Consider the following 25,558-nt stretch of genomic DNA (forward strand, 5'->3'; position numbering starts at 1 on the left):
CCCTCCTCAGAGGAGCCAGAGGCTCTGCCTGCATTTAACAATGACCACATGCAAAAGCTGCACCACCAACTAGAGGAGATCCAAAACCCTACTCCCAAGCTTTGCATTACAGGCAACATAGCAAAGAGTGTAAAGGAGGAGGATGTATGGCAGGAGCTGCCGGGCTCATGGGGTGCTCTCCTCCGAGCTCCCGAGGAGTTAAATCTGATTTCACATTTACTGCAGATATCTAAGATGATGTTTTAATTGAAGGCAGTTGCTTAGCAACTGCATCCCTTGTGCTGCAGCGATGCTTTTCACCTGGAGCAGATAAACATCAGGATGGCACTTTACAAACCTGATGAGCAGCAACAAAAAGAGCTCCTACAAAAAGTTACACCTCTAACCTGATACCCATCAGCAGCGAAAGCCCAATGAAACTCCTCTGTGTGTTAGCAGAGCTCCCTTCTGCTCCCAGCCAGCCTCAGTTGCTGCTCACCACTGGGGTTTATCAGGAGTTGACAGCGTCGGCAGCACTTTCTTACTTGGAAGATTTTATCACAGTTGAACATAATGATAAAATCCAGGAGTGCTAGCAATCACGCACAGATGTTTTTTTCTGAGCAGGACTATGATTCTTTGAACGCCATCCAAAAAAAGCACATTTTCCAGAACACAGAGAAAAAGATTTCCTTGTAACTTCTGTAATTGGGCATTACTGCGTGCAGAGCTGCCCTACGCTGGCCTGCACGAGCTGTTAAGAGCTGGCTATTGGTGCTGCTGCTGTGTTTCCTACAAAAGCCAAGTTCTTGAATTGCTCAGTTCCAACATCTCTGCATTATAACGTTATAATGGAAACATTTTATCCTCATTTTACGTTAACATTTTATCCTACTTCAGCTGTGTTTGGTGTTACCTTGTTTTTGACCAGAATATCACTAGCAAAATATTCAGACATCGAAATTCCCAGTTCTAGCAGAACAAGTAGAAGGAAATCTTCCACCCAAGTTGCAGCCTGGAATAAGAAACATACAGCTCTGTGCAGTCACCTAGACCAGTCAGCTACACCCAAATCTGTCCTAATTACAGAGAACAATCAACACCTGCATTTCAGGACCTCTGTTGGCCCCAAAAGGTATTCCCTTCCATCTGTAGGAGAATGAAGCCACTGCATCCCTACATGGGAGGCTGGAGAGGTGCCAGGACACCCTGGTGGGATCCATGGCCACGTCTGCATCAGCAAGGAGGGAAAGGAATGGGAGCAGACCTGCACAGCCAAAGCCCCAGCCCCAGCAGCACTCTGGGCTGTTGGTGACCCCATCACTCGACATGCAAACAGCCATCAACAACAGCTGTCAGTGAATCTTCAGCCACGACAAACTGTGGGCCTGGAGGTGATGGTTGGGCTAGATGATCTTAGAGGTTTTTTCCAACCTGAACGCTATGAAATGCAGTCTGTGCAAATCCAAGTACATTAAAAACAGGGCAATCAGGAAGTTGGTTTCAAAAGATACCTTCCTGTTTCAAACCAAAATGCTTACACAGAGGCACCAGTGTCAGCCTCAAGTCCTGTGCAGGTCTGGGGCATTGAGATACAGAAGATTTGTGAAGTCAACAGGCAGCACTTGGAGAAAAAGTAATAAATGCCTTTTGCTTAGTGCTAGCACTCCAAAGCCAAAGCAGAACGATGGCATTATTTCCAAGGTTTATTAGCTCTTCAGTTATTACATTCCCTTGCATCCTTGGCTCACCCTCCCGCCAGCTGCCTTCTTTGCTGTGTGAAACCCTCAGCATTAAGCACAATACAGGTTCTCAATGTTTAATGCGTGGCTGATAGAATCCCACAGCATCCAGCAGAGCCTTTGTATAAAGGGCACCCTATAAAAAACTTAAATGCAAACAGAACAGCAGCATGTGAAACTGTACGATAGAAGCCGGTTGCCTTCGGTCTCTGAAAGCAGAAAGCCACAGTTTATATGAATAATTCAAAAACAGCCTCAGACAAATGATCCCAGGTCTATAAGGAAATAGTAAAACCTCTGGAGTCTGCAGCTCTTTTTATTACAGCCTGGTTCATGCTGAATGCTGTTTTCTCTGGGGTTATTTTTCACTCTTTTTTTTTGTATAAACGAACAGTCAGATAGGATGTTCAGATAACGTGCACAGCAGACCCCAGAGAAATAGTTTCATTTTATATTCCTTTCTGACTTGTAAATTATTCATCAACACGGTGCGCGCAATTGGGTAAAAATTAAAAATGGGCAAATTAGTTTTCATTTGTTTATGTTAATTATTTAGCATTCTTCTTTTTTGTTAGGAAAAAAAAGAAACAGAGTGAGATTAGTCCTGTTCTGATGGTTTGATGGCCGCTCCCTAGACAACACACAAATTAGCATTGCTATGGCTACTTTTATGTAATGACTACAGAAATAGGATTCCACTGCCCAGACCTGTTGCTGAGACACTATGGCATATGCTGGGTTTCTAAATTGCAGACAGCCTTTGGATATTTTTCAGCAGAGTTTTGGAAAACAGGCAGTTGGGTCTTTATGAACAGATGAGGTTCAAGGACCATTTCCATCACAGGTCCAAGCTCAGAGTACCTCTGTGCACCCCAGCCAGCAGGACTGCTACCTTTGCATTTAGACTCAGTCACTCTCCTTTGATGCCAGGCTTCAAAGGAGGAGGATCTCCCCCACTATAGCACCTCCTGTTGGATTTAACTACAGATGGAAGAACCTGAGCACCGAGTGCTACCATGTCGCACTCAACAAGAACGTTGTCAGCCACGGGCTGAACTGCTGGGGGGTTTCCCAGCCACGCACACAAAGGTATTCACACATTCAGAAATGCTGCCATTATGACTTCCAATCTTCGGGTTTTTTTTCCTGGAAGGCGTCCCACCAAGGGCCAGGAACCAACCAGCTCAACCAGTCTTTCTCTTCCCAAATATTCATAGAATCACAGAATCACAAGGTTGGAAACGACCTGCAAGATCATCTAGTCCAACCACCCTCCCATTCCTATTAGTACCACAAGCACTAAAGATCATAGATCTTTGCAAGACAGCATCTCCCAGGGAGTTAGGATGAGAACAGACAAATAGAAGAGAAATAAAGCCCCAAAACCCAACGCACAACTGAGTTACGTCAGAAGGAATTTTCCAGCATTTAATTTGAACATGACATATAAGAACGTTGACTAAAAGCATTTTTGAGGTCTTTGATTTCATTATTTCTAGGAATTCTGACATCTGTACAAGCTCCGTGTTAATCCAGTTACTGCGGATTGATCCTCAAAGCAAACAACATTGCTGCTGTTTTTCTGAGGCAAGCAGCACGTTCCTCCCTCCAGCTGTGCTAATTAGGTTGAGTTTGGAGAAATAAAGAGCAGTAAGCACTACCTGCTTTCAAACACCCATTTCAGCAGCAATGCTAGCACCTGTTCCAGGTCCTTAACCCTGGTGGGATGAGGGAAGGCACTGCTGCAGAAGGGCAGTGATTTACACTGACCGTACAGTAGCATCTTCCCTCCCTGCAGCACTGCTCCATTTTCCCCTGGGAGCACTGAGCCATGCAGGTCCTTGCCAACACCACAAATCTCTGCTCCCACTGTGACCGTATGATCAGCTCCCACCTAAGCTTGTTTGTCCATGGCTTGAAGGCTTTCAAACTCATGACAGAAGCCTCTTCCTCCAGGATAAAAATGAACACAGATGCTCTTGCAGGAAAGATGCTGTTACTGTTATTTCAGTGCTGTTCCCTAAACACCACATGGTCTGAGATCCTTGCTTCAGTCCAACCCACAGCCCTGCAACTCGTCATGCATGTGCATCAAGCAGTCAGGGCACCTTGGCTGCAAGCTGAAGAGAAAGGCAGAATCATTAAGGTTGGGAAAGACTGCTAGGATCACCAACTCCAACCCAACCATCCCCACTGACAACATCCTCAAAGAGCCCACAGACATCCTTCTGGCTGGGAATGCAGCCCTTCTCCCTCTGCTTGGAAACTAATGGAACTAATCGAGGCCCAAAGTGCTTTTAATGAAAAAAAAAAAAAGGATTGTTCATACACAGCAAGAACAAACCCAAGAGCATTTATGAGCAGCATACCGTGAAGGTGGCACGAGAATACTGGAAAAACAACTCATCCTCCCCTTTTCTTTAATGAGGAAGGAGAACTTCCATCTAACTAGAAATATACTTACACAAATTAAGTTTTGTGTTAATTTAGACTTGGCCACCAGGAAGCAGATGCATTCAGAAGACAGAGGTAATTTATGAACCCCAGCAGACTTCATTGCAAAGTGAAAACGTAGCTTCAAGCACTGCGTTGGTGGCACAAGTCTGGAGTTGTGTAAATACAATGGCTTAAAGAAAATTAACGTGGAAAAACTGTTTTCATACAAGATTCCATACACAGGTAAATTTTAGATAGAAGCTCACCTTTAAAGAGATCAGTTATCAAGGTCTGTTCTCTAATACTATGGAAAAGGGAGGATTCCCCAACTTATTCTCTTTCTGTTTTTCCAATCAGTTATTTGAAAGTAAAATTTCTATTAATTGCACTAATGATTTACCCATTAGAAGAATCACTGGGGCAATGCTAGCAGAAACCCTTTTCTTAGCTGGCATAACTGATGCTGTCAATGAGCAAGAGATAAATAATTAGTACCAGAATTCTGCAGAAGTTATTTACACATTTGGGCCCCAAACTGAAATTATAATAACCAACACTAATTCCCCAAATGAATTCACAGTTTCTCGTAGCTCTAGAAACCGGGTTGTCATGGTGAATATTTATAAGGTTGATAAATCAGAACGACCTGATGGGATGTGTTCTCATTCAGATGCCTATGATGCACAGTAGGATTTTTATTTCTCCCACAGAGTGGCCTGCAACAAAGGTTTCCATTGCCAACGGTTCCTGCACAGCTCCACATCCTCTACATGTCCACGAAACCAACCTGCAACAGTTGAAGCTGGATGGCTGCTTGTGAACTTGACCAACCTTGGCCTCAAGGGTTTGGTTGACTTCCCTCTCCTTCTGTATACTCCTGAGACAGCATCCCTGCACCAAAGGGCATTGTACAAGGGGAGTTCCCCACACAAGCATACAGCTCTGAGCATCAGCTCCATGTTTCCAAATGGAAACATTAATAATTTATCACTTGGATTACCAGAGCTGTCTTATCTATACTTCCTTGTGACTAAATCTTAGTGCACAGATTTCATTTAAATTAACACCTTCACACGAGCCCCAAGCATCTCACCTCTAAAAACCAAAGCCTCTCTCCCTGTCCAGGGAGTTCTGAGCTGTGGAAGTGGGCACCTCCAATTTTCATGTCAAAACTATGACCAGCACGCATAGAGCATCCTTGGTCAAAAGCTGTTCTCTATTAATTTAGAGGGAGATGAACGTATTCACAATGGGATGTATTTGCTGCCTGCCTCCAAAGTGCTCCATCACTGCTCTGTCCCAGCAAGATTCACCACTCTTTATTAGTTTCTTACTAGTTACTGCTACTGCCTTTGCTCCTCCCAAGCACCGCAGAGCTGCCCACTCCAACACCAATGCATTATCCCTGATCCTCTCATACGCTCACCTTAGTGCCAACCATCTTCCATGTCAAGCACAGATTTCCCCCAATGAATGCACCAATTTAAATTCACCGTAGGGCACTTTCTGCAGACACAACAGCACCTGTGCGGTCAGGTTCCGACAAGCTCAGCTGGTCACCCATAACCAACCACATCCACTACCACTAACCCAAACAATGCAGCTCCCTGGGACAGCTTTGGCACCTGCTATTTCTGACAGTCATGGATAGATGGAAGAAATCCAGGCAGCCCAGGCAGGGCACCGACAGGTGCTATAGCAGAAAATAAACATCCAAATAACTGCATCGAATTTTTCAGAAGCATCACCCAATTACTCTTCACTGTATCTTCCAATGCTGACACTTCACAGTGATAATTAGGTGCACTTATTGACCTAAACTCAAAATAAAAGCCCATTTCTCAGGACAGGCTTGCAGAGAAATTAGATTCTAATAAGACATGCACTTTTGTGAAAGTGGTTCAAAGGAAAAAGGAATATTGGGTTTGTCAACTTGTATCATTTAATGCACTGGTACATCTTAATGGCAGGGTTACAAGTGGATAATTACGCTTATTTTAATTCAAAATCTAAACAGAGAAAAGATCTCTTGCTTCATTAATCATCATTCACCGACCTCAGCAGAGGCACCTGTTCCACCTGAGCAATGTTTTAGGAATAACAGACATGGAGACTTCAAACGCCAAGGAAAAGCATTTCTTAACCATGCAACATTCACACTGTTCACATATTCCAGGTTTCTCCATTCTGCTTCAAGCCTGGTTAAAAAACAACCCCAAACACCACAACCCTGTCTTTAAAAAAAGTGAATTTCATTTTGCTCAGGAAAATGGCATTGAATGCAGGCAGGAGATGAGGGCTTTACAAAGCAAATAGAAAGTAAAGCTCCACTTGAGATCCCAGTGTCATAACTCAAGAATTCAAGACCAGATGGGAAAGCACAGCCTGTCACTGCCCTAGATCTGTTCCGATCTGGTTGATCAACTATCATGATGAATTCTTATCACTGCTATCACCTCATGCTGCTGGGTTGTTTTTCTCACCCCAGACATGGAAAGGGCCAGACAGGCATCCTGCTGTTGTCTTTCAGCTTTGGGATTTTTTGGCCAAGCCCAACACATATTTATGCTTAAAAGGTTCCCAGTGGATTTGACTTTTTTTCTGTAGCTCTGGTATCAGGAAACTGATTTGCACTTATAGAGGAGCCCCAAAAGAAACTAGAAACAAATATTTAAGAAGCATTGAGCTTCTTAATTTTTTTTTTTCTCTATTTCAGCACAGAGTTTTAAGTCTAAAAACAAACAAAAAAAATTTAAAAAAAAGAGGAAAGAAGAAAGGGTTCAGTATCTTATCAGCAGTTGAGCTGTTCTCCAAAGCTGCTCACTGGTGCACAGCTCTGCTGCCAGGCTTCTGTGAACACTCCTGTTTGTTGGGGTGGGATCCATGGAGGTGCTGGGATCAACGGGATCTGAGAAAACCCCAGCACAGCTTGTTTGATGTCACACTATCATGGTATTAGCAGGAGGCAGATTCCCCTACAGGAGCAGATCCCTAAGGTGTGGTCACATCCATTAAGAGTTCACTCCAATCTCTAATTGTATGTTTGTTTTCAAGTAATAAGAAAACGTGTACTGGTGTTTAATGGACAGTGGAAATAAGATTACCTCCAGAGCAATTACGGTCTGGATTTTGCAGACTCTGAAGAGCACCAGAGTGGATAAACACACCACCAATGCTGGAAGCATAGTCATGTTGATCTTATCACCAAAAGACCCCCAAACCCAGCTCCTCAATGTGGAACAGCTTCATCTGGCTTCACTTGAGCTGATCCAGAGGTTGCTTAACACCTCATATGTTTCTGCAGGGCTCCATTCTCAGGAAGAGCTCCTTCTCACACACAGCTCAGAGCCTCGATGCTTCCTGCACGAGGGATGGGAGCCCCATCCCTGCAGACACTCACAGTCAGGGCATGCAGGTCCTTCTCATACTTTCAGTTTCCTTCAAGATTCCTTGAAAGGCAGATTGAGCAGGGCAGGAAATTAAGACTCCATCTCCCAACCACTACAAAATCAGATAAAATTAAAAGAAAAGGAGGAGAGAAGAAGGAAAGGAGGGAAATAAAATGAAATCACAGTGTTGTATAAAACAACTTCACATATTAAGCAGCCCTGGGGAAGATGAGAACAGCCTGTTCATTTTAACGTTGAAGTTTATTGCCACTTCAAGGAAGGGAATTTGCACCTAAGCCACAGATTCCATTAAGGCACAAAGGCATGAGAGCTGTTTGAGAGTAAACCTGCCCTGCTGGAGCTGTGGTGGGCAGCCAGATGCCCCCAGCCCCCAGCAGTGCTCCTAGTGATGCTCTCCTGGCAGCCTCCAAGAAACAGCCAAAGACAAAAACCATGTCCCAATTTAATACATTCTTGTAAATACTTTGCATGTCTTTCACTGAGTGATGAGCATCAGCAGAAAGACACCTGAGCATCGTTAGCATATCAGGCAGGCAGGACGCATTGTCTCCATTCCCACTAATGAGCCTATTAATTTGTACTCTAAAAGCAGCTTCACTGGTCAATGAGAAGAAGAGAGAGTGAAGTCTTTGATACAGCACTCACAGCCAGACAGTCCAGGGGACATTCATAAGGGTTTGCTTTGAGACATCCTATGCAGCTGGGGCTTCCATTTCATTCTGCTTTGAAAGATGCCGTACAGCTGCAGCTTGCATGCTGTGATAACGGCCATTTGAGTTTTAGATGACTTTAAAAAAAAAAGAAAAAAGACAAAAAAGCTAGAAATATCACCTCACCTCTCTTCACTCACTGAAAACCCCCAGGGACAGCATCACACTTGGCTGTATTAAAAAATAATAGCACTGTCTTGCACCAGAGCCACCCCTTTCTTCAAACTAAACAAAAATGCTGCAGTAATTCTTCCAGGTAAAAGAAAAGCCAAGTACTTGTTGACATGGAAGCCCATTTCCTCCCCATCTGGTGGCACTACACAGGTCTTCCCATGTAGCAGCCTCTACTTTGGGCTCCCAATGGTAAAATGGAATGACTGAACGTGTGCCAGACAGAGCACAGTGAGGAACCTTGCATTTCAATGCCCCCAGCTGAACGGAGAAAGGACAAAAAACACCATCCACCAGAAGTTGGAAATTTCCTGTCATCAAAAAGTAAGATAGACCCCTTTAGACCACACATGAAAGAACCTGCCTGATGATATACCTTCTTTTTGAGGAGCTTTTGCAGTGCCTCCAATTTTTAAAGGTAGCTCATTACAAAGACCTTTCTCAGTTGAGCCTACAAGTGTAACATCCAATTTCCACCGGGTTTAATGCTACAGGAACGTAAGAAATACTGCTATCATAACAGAACCACTGCCAAGCTACAGCAAGGTCACAGAAGTGAACTTTTTTGACTCAAAATCTGCAGAAAAGGTCAAACGGTCACAAGGAGTCACATCCCTGCAGATTCAGATCGTGCGTGTCCATGTACGACGGGCCGAGGGTGGAAGCTACAGTAAAATGTTATATAAATGTTAAGTTGAAGATGCTGCCTTAATGGTACAGTTACCTCCCTGGAAACTGCAGTATTAACAGGATATATCTGTCAAAATCGGGAGATACAGGCTTGGAAAAAAAAAAAAGAAAAAAAAAAAAAGCAAATGCTGGCACTGGGTGTTCATCTCCTCCATTTATCATGGATTGTTGAAGGCTGTAAAGGTCAGATCGCTCCTTCTGCAGAAAACTCCTTACAAGTGGATAAACTTTGGTGATGGGAGAGAAAGGTCAGATCAATAATGCCACGTAATCTCTCGGAGCCTGCCAATGCTCATCATCTGAAAGGCTGCAAAGCTCAACCTGTCGCTGGGGCAGTTTTGTCTGTGTCCCACAGGGTCTGGCTGAGCCAGGAAATCCAGCCCCTCCACCACCCCATGGAGCTCCCTGCTGGGGAAGGAGATGTGGGCCAGGGGAATCTTAAACACTTAGCTCTCGCTGGGTAAAGCATTAGAGGCTGCCACAAATCAGAAGCCCTAAGCCTTGGTCTTAAGAAGAGGAGAGGGCTTTTTCTGAGTCTTACAGCACCTGCCTGCTGAGTAGTCCATGGGTAGAGGTAGAAAATGCCAATGTCCAAGGCGCTGTGACCCCACAGCCCCAGCCCAAAGGCACTATGACCCCAATAACTTACTGCTCTGACCAACCAACTTCTGCCAAGATCCCAGGCGAAGCTCTGCAGGATGCCATTTCCCATCAAAGCCTCTGCTGTGGAGCTCAAGGGCCAACCCACCCTTCCGCTCTCCTACATGGTCAAGAGGAATTGCTGTGCTCCTTGGCTCCGAGCGCAGCCAAGCTCCTCTCTGCACCAAAAAGGTGCCAACTGAGATAGAAGTATTCTTCCAACAACGCATAGCGACGAAACTGCACAATAAGAGTGAAACACTGAAAGGAAGGCCAGGTGCCATCAGTCATGGCTCCTATCCAAACTGCTACAGTTTCATGGTTATTGATGGCAGAATACACAGAGCAACACATATATTTGAACAGCACATCCAGAGCAACACTGGGTGCTTAGAGGGAAACAAAGGAACTTTTCAGGGAATTTTTCTTGCCTGCTTGAGAAACTTTCCAACCTTCCTTGAGAAAGCGTCCAATAAAAAGAGAGGCTTCACCCTCCAACTGCAGGACAACACAAACTATGGCTCATTACAGCACTGCATGATATGGAGAAAGACTTGTGTTTCTGCAGAAGGACCGGCCACAGGGAAAGAGCCACCAGAAGAAGGGTGTTGTTAGAAGCACGGAAAACTTAATTATCACTAAATTTAGCACAGAGGCAGTAAAAGCTATTGAGAAAGTAAATGGATTTCTTTACATCTTACGTTTTCCCTTTCTAATTTCAGCAGATAGAGGAGGAGCACAATACACTTAATACTTATTGCATTCAGGGCAGAGCCATCCCTTCTCTTGCCATCACACATCAGGCTGTCACACACTTCCAAAACCCAGCTATGGGCAGCAGGGCTTTGTGGGACACCCTGGGCTGACAGCCCTGTCTCCAGCACAGATGGAGGAGCTTCCTTCTGGGCCCAATCCTTCCCACTTGTAGAACAAGCTTTTCTATTCTGATCTCATTGGCTCCCTCTATTTAAATACCCCAAGGTTTGAAATTGTACTCATAACTCCAGCCAAGTGATTTAAGAGCATCGCCTGGCTAGAATCCAGACACCGACCCAGCTAGAAGAACAGGCTGCTGCTTCTTACATCAAAGCACCAAGTCACCCATTCATAGCAGGTTTCTATAATGGATTTTGAAGACACAAAGCAGCACTGATTGCTCAGTCTCATCTGCTGTTTGACACAGCACACAGAAATCCCCCCATCCATACCAGCACGGGAGAACACAGCTCTGGTGGAGAGGTACCAAGCCTTAGTTTGCAATCTTGTCTGCTTCACTAAAGCTGTTGGATGACATTTTTTAACAGTAATGGCAGTGGAAGTGGCGAGCAGAGCCCACATTGCACACAGCATCCCCAGCATGAAGAGCAGCACTGGGATGGGATCCCAGGACTGTGCCATAAGGACACCAGGCAGGACAGTGAGTCACTACCAGCAGGGCACGCTGCTGCTGCTCTTATCAGAAGATCAGAGAAGGTGAACTGGGTAATCAAAGCCTGAATTATTCCCCACACTCCCTCAAAGAAGAAAAAAAGACCAACCTTGCTGTCGCTCCATTAGCTTGGCAACGTACGGCCTAATCCTCAAAGAAGGGAGCATATGCTGCCAAGAGCAAACCTGATAAAGCTCCAAGCTGCAACACCCTCCTCCTCCTCCAGCTCTGAAGCCCTGCATGCAGGCAGTGTTACTGCTGGAAACGCATGCTGTCCTCCCTTGTCCAGCCACAGCCATCAGCGCTGCCTTCGCTCCAACACTGCTGACCCATTTCATTAAAAAGCACTTTAATAAACGGCAAGAGAGCGAGGGAAAGCGCCCAGCACTGCTTCAAGAGATGAGAACAGTAAGCAAAAAATAGCACTGCGAAGCACTTATCCCTTCATCTCACCAGTAATTAGAAATACATGAGATTGCGTTATGCTTTTAAATAGGCGGTAGTAACGGCTCAGGGAATACAATTCAGTGGCAACAGTTTATCATGGTAAAGTCAGCTCTGTGGGGCTACAGCGTGCGGAGTCTAAATGTGAACCATTTGTTTCCCTTCTGCATTGCAGCAGAAGCCAGAGGACCTTTTATGGGAGCATTGCTGACAGTCTCCAACTGTTATTTTTGTTAAATTAAACGCTGTGCCGACCGAGCTTGCAGGCGAGCAGCCGGCCGGGCCCCCCCAGGTCCCTGCATAGTGCACACAATGCTCTGTCATAGCAGATAATAACATTTGACAAAGCAGTCTGTAATTACTGCTCTGCTTTACAGAATATTACGCGTACCGCGCTGCTCTTGTAATGAATGACGTCGCTGAGAGCCCGCTGCTGCTTTACATGGGAGACACAGCAGTGGCTGGAACATTGATGGGGGGTGCCATAAAGCCAAGAGCTTTGCTTTTCGTGCCCATGTGAGGAACAAAGTCCCTCCCTCACCAGGCGTGCTCTGCACAGATCCTGTGCTGAGAGCTCTGGGGAGCAGAAGGTAAGGCAATATCTGCTCACAGGCATCAAAAGGATGAGAGGATGGCCTTAAGTTGTGGCAGGGGAGGGTGAGGTTGGGTACTGGGAAACATTTACTCTTTAGAAGAGCAGTAACGCAGTTGCACAGCTGCCCAGGGAGTGCTGGGGTCACCATCCCTGGAGGTTGGGGATCTCAGAGGTCCTTCCCAACCATATTGGTTCTGTGGTTCTGTAAGGGGATGATTTGCCTAAAAGACACTACAGATGTCATTAGATAAAGCAGCTCCACAACACGGGCTCCTCCAGCACTCCCTTTGGCTGAGAACCTGGACACGCCTCCTCTATCTTTTAGATACCATGGTGGCCAACGTACTAGAGAGCAATACACGCTGCAGCCTTCAACCTCCCTAACTCCTGGCATGAAGCAATTATGGCAGCAGAACACACCCTCAGCCTTCTCCCCTCCCCAGAAACGTCCCTCCCCTTATACCAGGTAACCTTCCTGCTCCTTTTTCGCATGCCAACCAGCGTGCAACTGGCCCTGATCACAAGGAAGGCTTCAAACCACAAAGCAGGTTCAAACAATTGTTTCAGTCCCACTAGATTTAACAGGCTGTTACAGAAGAATAGCTTTACCACTGGACTGCAGCAGGTGAATACATTTCCCTGGCGCAGGTCGGTTTTACTCTACCAAAAGCCCTGCCTTCCCAGCCACACTCCATCCCTCCCATTGCCCCGACAGATTTCTGTATGCATAACTTTTTCCAGATGGCAGATTCAGTGCAGACAGCAATTTACATAATTTAGATCTGCTTACTGGCAGAAATGACATCCCAGCCCCCCCCTGTTTCCTCCCAGCCCCCATTCCCACGCGTTGAGGTTTTGGTGGTGCCTGAGCTCAGTGAGTGCATAGGGCAGTTCTGCGGATGGAGGAGCTGAGGCACAGATACCTGCACAGGCAGAACTCATGGCTGAAAGCACTCCAGGCTGAAGTGAGCTCCATCAGCAGGCTTTGCTGGGCGGCTGCTCAGGTGCAAGGAGGTGAAGGAGAGGCTGGTTACACTTCTGGGTTTTCTCGCAAGCAAAAATACCAATGAGATCGTGCTCCAACCAGGCTGAAAAGAACACACTGCAGCTGTGGCTAACTTCTTACACCTACTCAAGGAGTAATTAACTCTATGTTATTTAACTAGCCTTAACTCTTGTTCTCAACCACCACTTTTTTTTCCCGACCTTTCCTCCACGCTCATCACAATGCCAGCACAGCATTCTGTCATCCACTCTGGGGAAGGAATGGAAGCCATGTCCTTTACTCAGAATGAATCAAAGGTGCAGAAAGAGCACAGCAAAGCTCCCCCACTATTCACAGTACGCAGCACGGGGTGCAGAGGGAAGGGGGGAGCATTAGGGAATGCTTGGCTGTTCCTATGGGTTTCACAGCTGAGTGCCCTGCAAGTGCTGAGGCCCTGCGGTCATGAAGGGGCAGCCAGAAAGCTGAAGACCACACCAGGATTTCCAAAACATGCAACCAGAGCGACCCCCACACAAACACTGTCACTGAGACAAGAACTCCCAGCAGCAATCAGCTCCATCAGGTGGGATATTGCTCTTCTTCTACCTGCAGTCCCTCATCTTCGCTGCACGCTTCCCAAGAGCTGCAACAAGTGACGCAGTGCTCTGCCAGCTATAACCTGCAGCATGGCACAGCCCTGCTGTCTGCAGGACCTGCCCACAGCCTGCCTCCCACCAGCAGGAGCCAGGCAGGTCAGTGCAGTCTCCTCTTTAGAATTCAGAGCTGCACACTGATCAGAAAAACCCGTGTCTGCATGGCCAGTTTGGGTGAAATCACCCAGAACAGCAGCTTACTGCCAAACGCAAAGTTATTCACCTTCCTGAGAGCTCCACTTTATACAGAACATAAGTTTCTGTCCCCAAACATCCCCAATAGCAACCGAAACGTGAAAGCACTCAAAACAGAAATGTGCTGGCAAACACGAAATGCAAATGCATTCCTCTCCCAAAGAGCCACACTATGTGCAGAACAGAAGTCTGAATCCCAAAATAATACCCAGCACCAACCGAAACACACACACTTGCCCACATCTTGCCTTGCTTCCCTCAATATAGCAGCACAATGAAGCAATTGCCATCGTTAACATATGCACTGTATTAAGGGCAGCCAAGATTTAACATTCCTTTGTTAATTCGGCAGAGGGGAAAGACACAATAGGAGAGAGCCCTACAATTTGCAGCCATCTGTGATACTGAAAACAGTAATAAACTTGAGAAGCGCCATTATTATACGTGCTATCGCTCCTGGGAAGCCAACATCTCCCAACATTTACGTCTTTTATGTCTGAATTAATGCCTCTTAATTTCTGTAGAAAGAAAGCGTTTCCAGACATCTCCTCCCATTACCCAACCATTAATCTTGCCCACTGGTTTGAGCTCCCATAGTACAATACAATTTATGCTGTCAGAGATCACTGGGGAAGTCAGACTCAATTATAAATGTAAGACACTAAATTACTTCACGCTGTTATTTTTGGGGTCGTGACAGGCACCAGCAGCACCCAGCATCTCGGGCCACTCCATCTTCCCACTGAGAGCACCTCCCAGCCCCACAGGGCACATCCATCATCCAGTTCACATCCATCACTGAGCTCATCGCTCTGCTCATGAAGCAAACCTCAAGCTCCCCGACGGACAATAAAACCAACATTCTAGATTAAAATGAGCCTGAGAATATTCATGGGGCTTCTCGGAGTGGCAGATCCTGATGGGGTGGCCTCCCCAGCCCCACAGTCCTGATGATGGATCTCCCATTTACCTTCTGCTGGGGGAAATTGCACAGCCCGCTCAGCGTGCGAGCACAGCGGGTCACATCCATCATCTTCAGGCCTCTGTTTTATTTTTAATTACAGCACTTCACTCAGGAACGCTACTTCAAATCATAAACCTAAGGAGAACGTAGCTTTCAATGTGCAGAACAGCCGTTAAATTCGCTGCTTCGGCGACATCAATTTGGTGGTGCTCTGTGCACGAAGCAAGAGGTGATGCTGCACGGCTGTCAGAGCCCATGGGAAGAGGAACTGGCCCAAAGACACGACTGCTTCACACCTGGCTGTGTGCTGTGCTCACGTGCTGCTCTTCCTCTGCAGAGGACCCTTCGCAATTAGCAGCAGGCAAAGTTACAGCAGCATGGTTCTGGACTGATCATTTAAACCAATCGTTAATGCCTGGAACAGACATTTCAATTGAGTGCCCCAGCTTAACGTACCCAGCGTGGGTGCTTTTATTGTGGGTAAGCAAACCTCACTTTCATGGGATCAGAGGGGTGAGAAGTTTGACACAAAAGCCCCGTGGATTGGAAATAACGCTGCTCTGCTCCTTCTCCTTCCATATACATCAGCAGTTCCATTTAGAAGTGGTGCTGGTATCAAACTACCCTTGCGCAAGGCAAATAAATTCTTTAAGAGCAGATATGCCTAAAATCCAGTCAGCTCTTAGTAGAACCACCACTGTTTGCCACAGAGGGCAAATGGAGTCAGCAGGCACAGCTCTCATCCCACAGCAACACATTGCTCCAGAAGCACAAACTGCAAGCACTATCTTAAACAAAACCTTTAAGGAACTGCTCCTTTATTCCATTATGAGCACATACATGACTTTAAAAATGGATTAACTGAAGTGGTTTAAAGCATTAATAGGAAGTTCATCCTCAGTGCCTCAAAGCAGCTATTTTGTATTAATTTTTTTTTTTTTTTAAAGGAACTGGCTTAGAAAAGCATCATCCCATTGGGTTTTAACAAATGTAAATAATATTCTGATAGGACAAGACAGCAGTAGGTGAGTGGAGGTGAGACTGTATGTAACTAAGAGGAATGCAAACCATAGTGACTGCATGAAAGCCTTGAGATGGGAAAGGAAGAAAGGTAGAAATGAAGGAAAATAGACATCAAAGGGTCCAATTTCCCTCTATTTCTTCTTTCCTTCATTCCAGGTAATTTCTGAGACTGCATAAAAATCTCTCCAAACAGGAGACAGCATTCCGGATCACGAGAAACCAATGGTTTCAAATGGCAGTTTATAATGTTTATGATTAACTTAAATCTGATACAGTTGCAGTCATTTGCAAGATACTTCTAAAGAGTACATTATCATTTTAAATCCAAAAGCCAAAACATCAAATGCCACAAAACTCAATTAAAATAATGAAAGAGAACAGCAACAAATATTGGCCTTTAGACTTCACATTTGCCAGCTATCCTCTGCAAACAGAGAAGGCCAGAAATGTATTTTTCATTAGAAGTGTGAAGCGAAAAACCTCACAAAACATGGAGCTGGAAAACAAGCTCTGCTTAATGCCCACCTCCAGTGCACAAAGCCCTGCAGATCTGCACTGCGTCATCGGGGCCAACCTGCCCTCTTCCTGATCTGCTCTTCCTGTACTCTTACCCTTTCTTTGATGGCATAAAGCTACTCCAAAACCTGCCCTTGGGATTCATGCTAGAGCCTTGGGGACAACCTCCAGATTGAGGAAATAAGAGCTGCAGTCACATTTTTTATCCCTGCATTTAAATGCTTGTTCTTTCGTACTGAGGAGTGGAGCTTTACTTCGTTAAGGAAGGATGTTTTAGCAGGAAGCATCATGTGAAAGAAATGGACGAATTAAGAACGTTCTATCTGGCCTTAATATATCCCAAAAGCACTCAAAAGCAGGAGAAAGCACTGCTGTGCTGTACCACTGGTAGCAGCCAGGGCTATGCAAGGGCTTATGTGAATTGCTGGGAGCACCTGAGAAGGAGAACATTCCTCCTAAAGGAAGAGAAACACAAAGCTGAAACACAAAGCTGCAAACAATCCGGAGCAGATCTGGCTCACCTCCAGTGATGTCACAGAATCAATTTGGATGGGACACACCTCTGAGATCCCCAACCCAACCCCAGCACACCCCTCAGTGCCCATAACCACGTCCCTCAGTGCCACATCCCCACGGGCCCTGAGCTCCACCACAGATGGAGACCCCCCCACTCCTCAGGCAGCTGTACCAATGCATCACTGCTCTTTCAGAGAAGAAATTTTTCTTAATTTCTATGAACTTCATAACTCAACAAGCAAGAACTTTCCATTAGCAGCTGTACCAACCTCCTTAATGAAATACTAAATGCACGAGAGCTGGAGTTTTGGAGGAAAGGTCATTCCTGTGCAGCCATTACTCAGCTACACTTAATTGTGCCTTGGTAAGTAGGTTAACAAAATCTCATTGCTCAGAAAGCCTTGGGAACGACTTTGCTTTCATCCCTTTGCACTCCATGTTCTTAGAGAGCCCAGGTATGTAATTTTTCAGAGGAGAAAATGCCACTTGATAATTAGCTCAAGTGATGCAATTGTCTTCCAAGGGTAATAACAGCGACTTGCAGCATCTGATGCCTGACAACCTTTGCAGCTGCAGCTTCATCACAGAGAAGGGCACAAAAACAAACAGGGAACAAGAGGTCCTGCAGCTGGTGACACGGGCACATCCACTGCCAGCCACTCAGCAGCAGGTACCAGCAGGTCAGCAATGGGAACAGCCCATGGACAATGCTGCTTTGGTTGCCCTTCACTGTTTTCACACCTTGTGTCGCCCTGTTCCTGCCCATACCCACTCCTCAGAGGCCCATTTCCAAAAGGACAGCAATTCAGCTCATGGGGCTGTTGGCTGTGTGGTGACCATCCTTCCTGCCACCTCCTGGCAGGCAGCAAGAGCAGTCACCACTCACTGCAGCTCACAGATCTCCAGCCCAGCACACTGGGATGCTGCCCAGGATGATGAGAGAAAGATGACGCTCAGCCACCTTTGCTGCTGCAAGAACTGATGTGAGGATATCTGCCAAGAGCCAACCCGATGTACATGTCAACCTGCCCTGATTTGTTCCACGCTTATTGAGAATAAATAAGATGCACAAAATTAACACAGCGCAGGTAGAGCTCACTAACATGGGTGAAGGTATGGCAGAATCTGGGGGAGAACGGAACAGAAAAAGTCATTCCATAAAGATTTTCCTTATTTCTGGTAGTTCTGAGCTAGCAGCATTGTACTGATTCACTTTCTCCCCTTGAGCCTCTCAAAACACACCAATCAGAGCAGGAAGGACTTGCACTCTGTAACCAAAAGCTCTGCCCTGAGCAGCTGCAGCCACAGATGCCTCCAGCCATGAGCACAGCCACGACCACCTGCTGCTGTTAACGGACACACACTGATTGCCAGCACCTGGAGCAGGGCTTGCTCCAGCACAGTTTATCCAGCAAGAAAGCTGGAGAAGGACAAGGACAATGTTCAACAAAGTACACTCATCAAAAGCAGACCCAAAGATTGTTAAAAATGAGTAGCAGGCTTTACGGCGAAACACCACATCACATCCTGCTCAAACGCAGCTGCAGAGCAGCAAGCAAGAAGTTCATCTGTCCTTAGGTTGACTGTAGGTAACCCTGCAACCTTTCCACAAGGCACAGCTCCACCCAATGTACTCCAGCGCAGGAGGAGAAAATATTTTGCCTTAAAACTCCAGAAGGAGCCAAGCTCCTCTTTCTACCCTCCCCCCCCCCCCCCCCCCATCTGTCTGTGCTGCAGGTAGAGCCCACAGCCCTCCTGACACCAGCAGCCCCCTGCCTAGAGGGCATTCCCACACAAGGCACGTGGCTTTTTCCCCCAGCACACTTTAAGATACAAACATGAAAGACAAAGATCTAAAGGAGACACCCCTCTCCTTGACTCACCGAGAACGGGTGCTTCTTACCTGATCTTCCCCACCTCCACTCCGTCACCATAACAAAACAGAGGACAAAAGGTGGCTCCAGCAGCAGGACAAAACTGCTGCCTCCCTGGCCCTGGAAGCACTGGTTCTGAGCAGGGGGCAGGGGTGGGGGCAGGGGCTGGTCCCACCCACCCGATGGGTGGAGGTGCTGCTGCAGGGCAATCAGGCTCCTGTGCCCCCAGCTGGGCTAATTACAGCAAGGGCAGCAACCAGAGTCATCACAGCAGAGCCCTGCAGCAGAAACATCTCCTGGTTCTGGCTCAAAGCACCGAGCACAGAAGAGGAGGCTTTCATACAGCCCTGGGAGGTGAACTCAGAAGTGCTGCAAAACCAAAGCAAGTGGGAGCAGCTTCCTGTGAGTGCCTTCAGCAGCTCAGCTGTCTCCAGATGCACCAGTTCAACTTGGGCTGATGGCCCACACCTCAACATTCAGAGGCTGTGCACAGAGCACTGGATGCAACACTTGCAGTTCTGTGCAAGCATTCCTGGAGGATCTGACCATGTGTCGTTATTGGTCTGATTCCTGGCCAGGGATGCTGTATGGCAGCACGGTGTTGAAATGCACCTCAGCTACTCCTTGTTTTTAACAGTCCTGGTGAACACCTAGATTTTATAGGTGTATTAAACACTTATAATTTAATAGCCCTATTTAAACACCTCATTGAATTCTGAAAATAACTTCAAGTTTTACTACAAATTTCTTTTATCACAGAATGGTAATAGAGACTTAAAAAATGAGACGTCTGATCCAATATGTGCCACATTCATTTGGATACAGAGCTTGTCACAGCTCTTTTTCAATGCTTAAATAGTAAAGTTTCATTTGCCTCCCTGTGGAGGTTATTTTGCACATCATAAAAAAACACATACAACAGGAAAATTTTCCTCCATTCAGCATAACTCTGCCTTTATCATCTTACTCATTACATCTCTTCATGTCACGGTAAGTAATTCCTCTCCCTGCTTTGAAGACCATACAGTTTCAGACTGGTGAGTGGTTTCTGTTCCTTACCCCTTGCTTTGTAGCCCAGTTACATGTATTTAACCTGCCATGCCTGCCCCCAACCAGCTCCTCTGAGCCTTCAGGGCCACAGTAGCACTGGCTGCAGCCAAGGAGCATCCTTCCAGGCAATGCTGTTTGAGCCCAACACCGGTTCCAAAGGCTGCCACCGCCCCTTTGAAGCCTGTTGCTCCAAGGTGTTCCTACCAACAGGACACAAATGGCCTGGGAACACACCCAACTCTACAGCTTTGTCCCCCAGCAGCTCAGTCCAGATCGGCCAGTCAGAGGCAACGACCCACCTCGAGTCCTCCAGGCAAACCACATCACACCAGCCAGGTTCCACCAACACCACTCAGCATTCTCTGTGGTTTTCCTAAGGACTGTTCTGGCTATGTCTGTTTTCACTTAGCTGACATAACTTTAAATGAAGATTGGTCCAAGTTCAACTGAATCTGATAGAGATGTAGAAGAAGAGGGGGGAAGAAGAAGAGAGAATCATTACTCTTGCCTAGCAGATATTCTCCTAAATGCTCCTTTTACTCAAAAATACAGTATACTCTTCAAAGGAAATGACCCTATTAAAAGAAAACGTCCCCAAATCTGTGATCTGCTGAGTTCAGTGAGAGCAGCGCTTGCTTCATCTGTCTCACAACCAAACTCCAGTTAAACTCCCATGACATCACTGTCTCATGAGAAACTTGCCCACCCCAGCACGGCTGTGGGTGGTTTTGCATTCTGTATTTCCTCACTGAGCACGCTGGAGAGGTTGGTGTTTGGACCTGGATAAACGTATTAGCTGCTTTTGGGTGGGCACTGAGCTCTGCATGGCCATCCCAGAATGCCCAACAGCAGCAGCCAGATGTGCACAGATGCTGCCCACCATGGTGAGTACAGCCCAGGCTTCCCAAGCAGAGAAAGTGTTAAATAGTGGGTTTGCTGGGAAGCTGACATGCAGGTCTGTGTAACAGCTATGGCCATTTTGAAGCTACAACATCCTGACCAGAGAACATAGCAACAATGTCATTTACTACAGTATTTTCTTTGGCATCCAGGGAAATAGCTGAAAGCCCAAAAATTTCCCCTGGATTTGATCCCAATTCTTTACTTTGGGTATCCAAACTTCTTAATACAAAACATATGACCTCACCATTTGGCTTTTGGATTGTCCCTTGGGTCCTGCCAAGGTTACACGAGTCCACATAACCCACCTGTGGGACCCTTTGGGGACAAAGACCAGACTTCTCAGAGGGTGAGTTTTAAAGCAAGAGAAGTATGGGATCGTGTGGGATCTGTGCTCTGAAATGCACTCTGCAAACAGGTGAGAAAACTATTTGGCACCATACGTGAGGCTTTACAGTTCTGCTTTGTGAATACAGTGAATTCCAGCACCTGACTACCAAGGTAAATTCTTGATGTACTTTCCTTATTTGTAAGACCACCTATAGAAGCCATCAACCAAAAGGCTGAAAAACATGAAGAAAGCATAAAGGGAATCAAAATATATTCAGCTGCAAGCAAATTAGATACTCCTAATGCATTCTGTTTTCCTGTGCAATTTAGCAAATGAGTTTACATGGTCTGACAAGTCGTCCTGGAAAACATAAAAGCTCAGATTAATTTTACCTTTGTAGGGATTATAATTCAATATTTGCTTATTTACATCCAGCCACAACCAGAGCTGAGAGCCATATCTTCTGTGCACTGTCAGATCCATCAATACCAACCGAAGGGAGGCAGGATGGCAGCATGGCACTGCACGCAGCCTCACACACTGCCCCAGAGCTGCCCCAGCATCCCCAAGCAGTTTTAACCATGGTGTGCTGTCTCCCTGCAGAGCTAACAGCACCCAGCTTTGTTTGTTGCCCTGTGGTGCTTACATATATCCATGTCAGCCATCACACCCTGACGGATGGCTTTTTAATGATGCGTACAGCATTGAAGGGGTCTGTTTGGAAGGAGAAAATGGAAGAGCGTCGTGGGCAATTTCTTTGCTGTGGTGAGATGATGTATGGTTTTGCACCAGGTGTAAAGACAACATAAGCTGTTCCTGGGGGAAGTGCTTCTAAGGGAAGGAACCCAACATCTGCTCTGAACTGAGCTCTGATGCTAAATGCATACAACTACCCCCTGAACTACATCTCTGCCTACAGCACTTAACCGTCTTCAGAATGCCAAAAAATAAAAGATAATCAATCCAAGATTAATTACTTCATTTCTTTGACCACCGCTGCGGTCAGCGTTGGTTTGGACAGCATCTCCTGGACGACTTCATACAGATCCAGCAGTCTGTCTGCACTGCACACGACAAATCCACCAGGTTTTGCACGTGGACAAACAGCCGAACTCCGGGTTGCAGCACCCTCCATCGAGCTGCTCACTGTTTGGGGCACACATGGAGAGCAGCTGCACTGCCAGCTGAAACTCCGCTGCTAACAGCCCCATAGGGTGATCCCCACAACCGCAGCCGTGTTTTGCTCCCAGTAACACAGAGCAAAAATAAAAGGCAGGTAAACCTGGACGAATCCCACAGCAGCAGCACAACTGCCACTCTCTGAATCCTCCTGTGTTTTTCCAAACATCCCTCTAAATTGTTATCGCGCAAAGACAACGCTTTCCTTCCTGAGCCTATGACATAACACAGTCTGAAATTCCAGCCACCCTGCAAACTTACTGCAGCCCTGCGAGCACCGCGAATCGCAGCTGCTACTCCGTGTTTGTGCAAGCTCCTTCTCTGAAGGAAGAAGTGCTGCTTGATGTGAGATTCCTGGAGGGAAATCTGCCCGCACATCGCTGGCTGCGAGTGACACAAACAGCATCCATGTCCGACAGGCACCCGCCACCCCCGGCATCGCCTGGTTTTAATTAGTTCTAAGGAAACTCATCTCCCAGAGCAGCACGGAGGGGCGCCGCGGGATGTATGTAGGAAATGCCATACGTTACCAGCAGCATGGTGAAGTTCCCCGTCACCTGCAGGGAAAGGAGGGAGCGTTCCTGCAGCACCGCCAGCTGCACAGCGCACAGCTCAGCTCACTCCGTCGGCATCAGAAAAGCTCAAAGAGGGGAAAAAAAAAAAAAAAGGGAGAGAGAGAGAGAGAGAGGCAGAGCGCGAGCGCACAGCACACAGACAGAGATGAGAAACTTCTGGCAACTCTCCAGCGCAGGGATGGACCCGCTGTCGTTGAGAGGCACAGGGTGATGGAAACGAGGGGAAACTGGGCAGTAGGGATGGGCCAGAGCCTGATTGAAGCACTGCAGAGATGTGCAGGAGGCAGCCCGGCACGCTGCACGGCACTGAGAGCAGCCAGCAGCACGCACACACATCTATCTGTGAGCACAAACTTGGAATGGATCATTCCACCGCGCTGAGAAGGTTATTAAATCCAGCACAGAGGAAACTCACGTCCCTTTTATGTCCCAAAGTGGATTCACAGCAATTCACGACGGCGTTTAGGCACAGCAACAAATTGGTTTTCGGCGTTTGCAGTCGTACTAGGAAGCCAAAATCCATTCTGAAAAGATAATTCACATGTTTTCAAGCAGATGACAGAAGTGTCAGCACACTGAGACCGAACTTGTCCAAATATTTCTACATTTTCAGCCAGTGGAATGAAAACACCCGTGAGAGAAGCAGCAAGAATTAGTGCTCACCATAGATTTGCCACATATGTGCTGCAGGAGGCATGGCTGGCCATGATCACTGAGTACATCCCAATTGGTAGAAAGCGTAAAAATCACTGTTTTTGGTTTTTGTTGCTTTTTTGTTGTTGCTGTTCGTTTTTTTTGCAAGAATGGGTGAATGTGGTTCTTCACCCCAGCTGCAGAACGCAGCGTTTGGGCATCTTGAAGCCACGCACACAAAGTGAATGCCAACTCCTGGAAATCACACCAATAAATACTTTTTTTTTGGCATGAAAAGGGAAATGAGGCTCCACGTGGTGTGGGTTACTCTGCCAAGCCAAACTCAGCTCTTTTTATTCTCTACTCTGATAATGCACTGATTTAAAATCCAGCTACAAGTTCAGACAGTGTCTTGGTAAATATAGCTACTAATAAGCACAGCTCTCAAAATTAGAAGCCAGGTTCCTGTAGCTTTGGATGGCTTTTAATTTAGCTAACAAAGAAGAAGAAGAAGTCAAGCTAGGCTAAATAACTGGAGGGATTCTCTATTGCTTGTTTTCTTCCTATTAATAAATCAGTCCTCTGTGGGAGGAAAATCAAACAGTAACAAACAAACATGAATTCATTAGAAGGCAACACCAAGGGAAACAGAAGATCTCCAAGACAAAGAGCAAAGCTTTTGCACCTATCTGGGGATACGCAGAAGCAGACACAGCCCTCCTACCAGCTAGGGAGGAGTTCCATCCCTGGGATCATTTCTGTCCATGTCTGGATGCACTACATCAGGTCCACATCTGTCCTGTGCTGAGGATTCCCCGTCTGGTGCAGAGCTCCAGGTGAGGCCTCGCAGAGCAGAGGGGCAGATTCCCTCCCTCGATCTGTCATGAATGCATTCATCTCAAAGCACCCTGCCAGAGAGAGCTGGTGTAAAAGCTGTCCTGGTGCAAACACCCTGACTTTGCAGAGCTGAGTCAGTGTGCTCCCCCCACACCCACAGGAGGTTTTACCACCTTTGGTACCCAACGCTGGGCCAGCATCACCCAGTGACCACCAGCAGGAGGATCCACTCCCCAAACATCCTGTCCTCAGCCCATTGCTACATTTGTGCATGAGCACATCTGCCTCTGACAACCGGTTTGGTGTATGAAGAGAAACATGCTGTTTGACTGGGAGGATGCTGGAGCTGTCACAAGGCTGCGTTTCCACAGTGCTTTGTGCAGGAAGGAGCACCAGCAGAGCAGCCACGGGAACATGAGCTACACAGGGGATTTTCCTGCTCTGGAGTCTGTCTGAATGACATGTTGCTCTGAAAGGCTGAAATTCATAACGTGTTGGGTACTTTTCTTTCTTAATTTCTCCTTTGTCTCCCAGGGACTGAAGACAGGTCATTACCAATAGGTAATGAAAGTTGCCGTGCTGATGAAGCATGCTGTGCTCTGAGCTAAGTGTGGTTTTGTTGCCACTCTCCTGTTTGCTGCCTGGCAGCTCGCTGTGCACATCACTCACCCTTGCAGTGCAGCCCCCAGCCATGCCACGGAGCAGCTCCAGCACTCCTGCAGTTAGCTTGACATCCAATTATTTTTCTCATAGCAAAGACAGAACTCAGAATACCTGAATTTGCATTAAGGTCTCTGTACCACATCCTTTATGTACACTTCAGGTTTCTTCCCCAGTCACTGATTTCTGCCCTTGGACACCTTCCCCTAATCCCACCTGACTGCCTCCACCTCCTAAGGTTTTCCTAAGAATTAAAGGGAGAGCAATATCATTTATAGAGGCAACAAAGAAACAAAAACGAGTCTTCTGCACTTCCTCCATGCTTTCAAAAACTCGGCAAGGCAGTTTTGCTTATTATTATGCATCGCCAGAAAGATTTGGGCTTTAAGTGCTGTTTGACATGGACCAGGTAAGCAGGACCT

The 25,558-nt window shown here is 46.6% G+C and overlaps 1 protein-coding gene across 1 annotated transcript in view; it reads right to left on the reverse strand.

Moving 5' to 3' along the window:
- Positions 1 to 22,985, reverse strand: part of SCHIP1 (schwannomin interacting protein 1) — a 113,078-nt gene extending 90,093 nt beyond the window's left edge. The window contains exon 1 of the transcript XR_008207683.1: positions 22,962 to 22,985. The gene's annotated coding sequence lies outside the window, so the exon portion shown is untranslated. The remainder of the gene's footprint in view (positions 1 to 22,961) is intronic.
- Between the last annotated feature and the right edge of the window lie 2,573 nt (positions 22,986 to 25,558).

Source organism: Tympanuchus pallidicinctus, unplaced genomic scaffold, assembly GCF_026119805.1.
Source record: "Tympanuchus pallidicinctus isolate F22 unplaced genomic scaffold, pur_lepc_1.0 scaffold22, whole genome shotgun sequence".
Classification (NCBI taxonomy): Eukaryota; Metazoa; Chordata; class Aves; order Galliformes; family Phasianidae; genus Tympanuchus; species Tympanuchus pallidicinctus.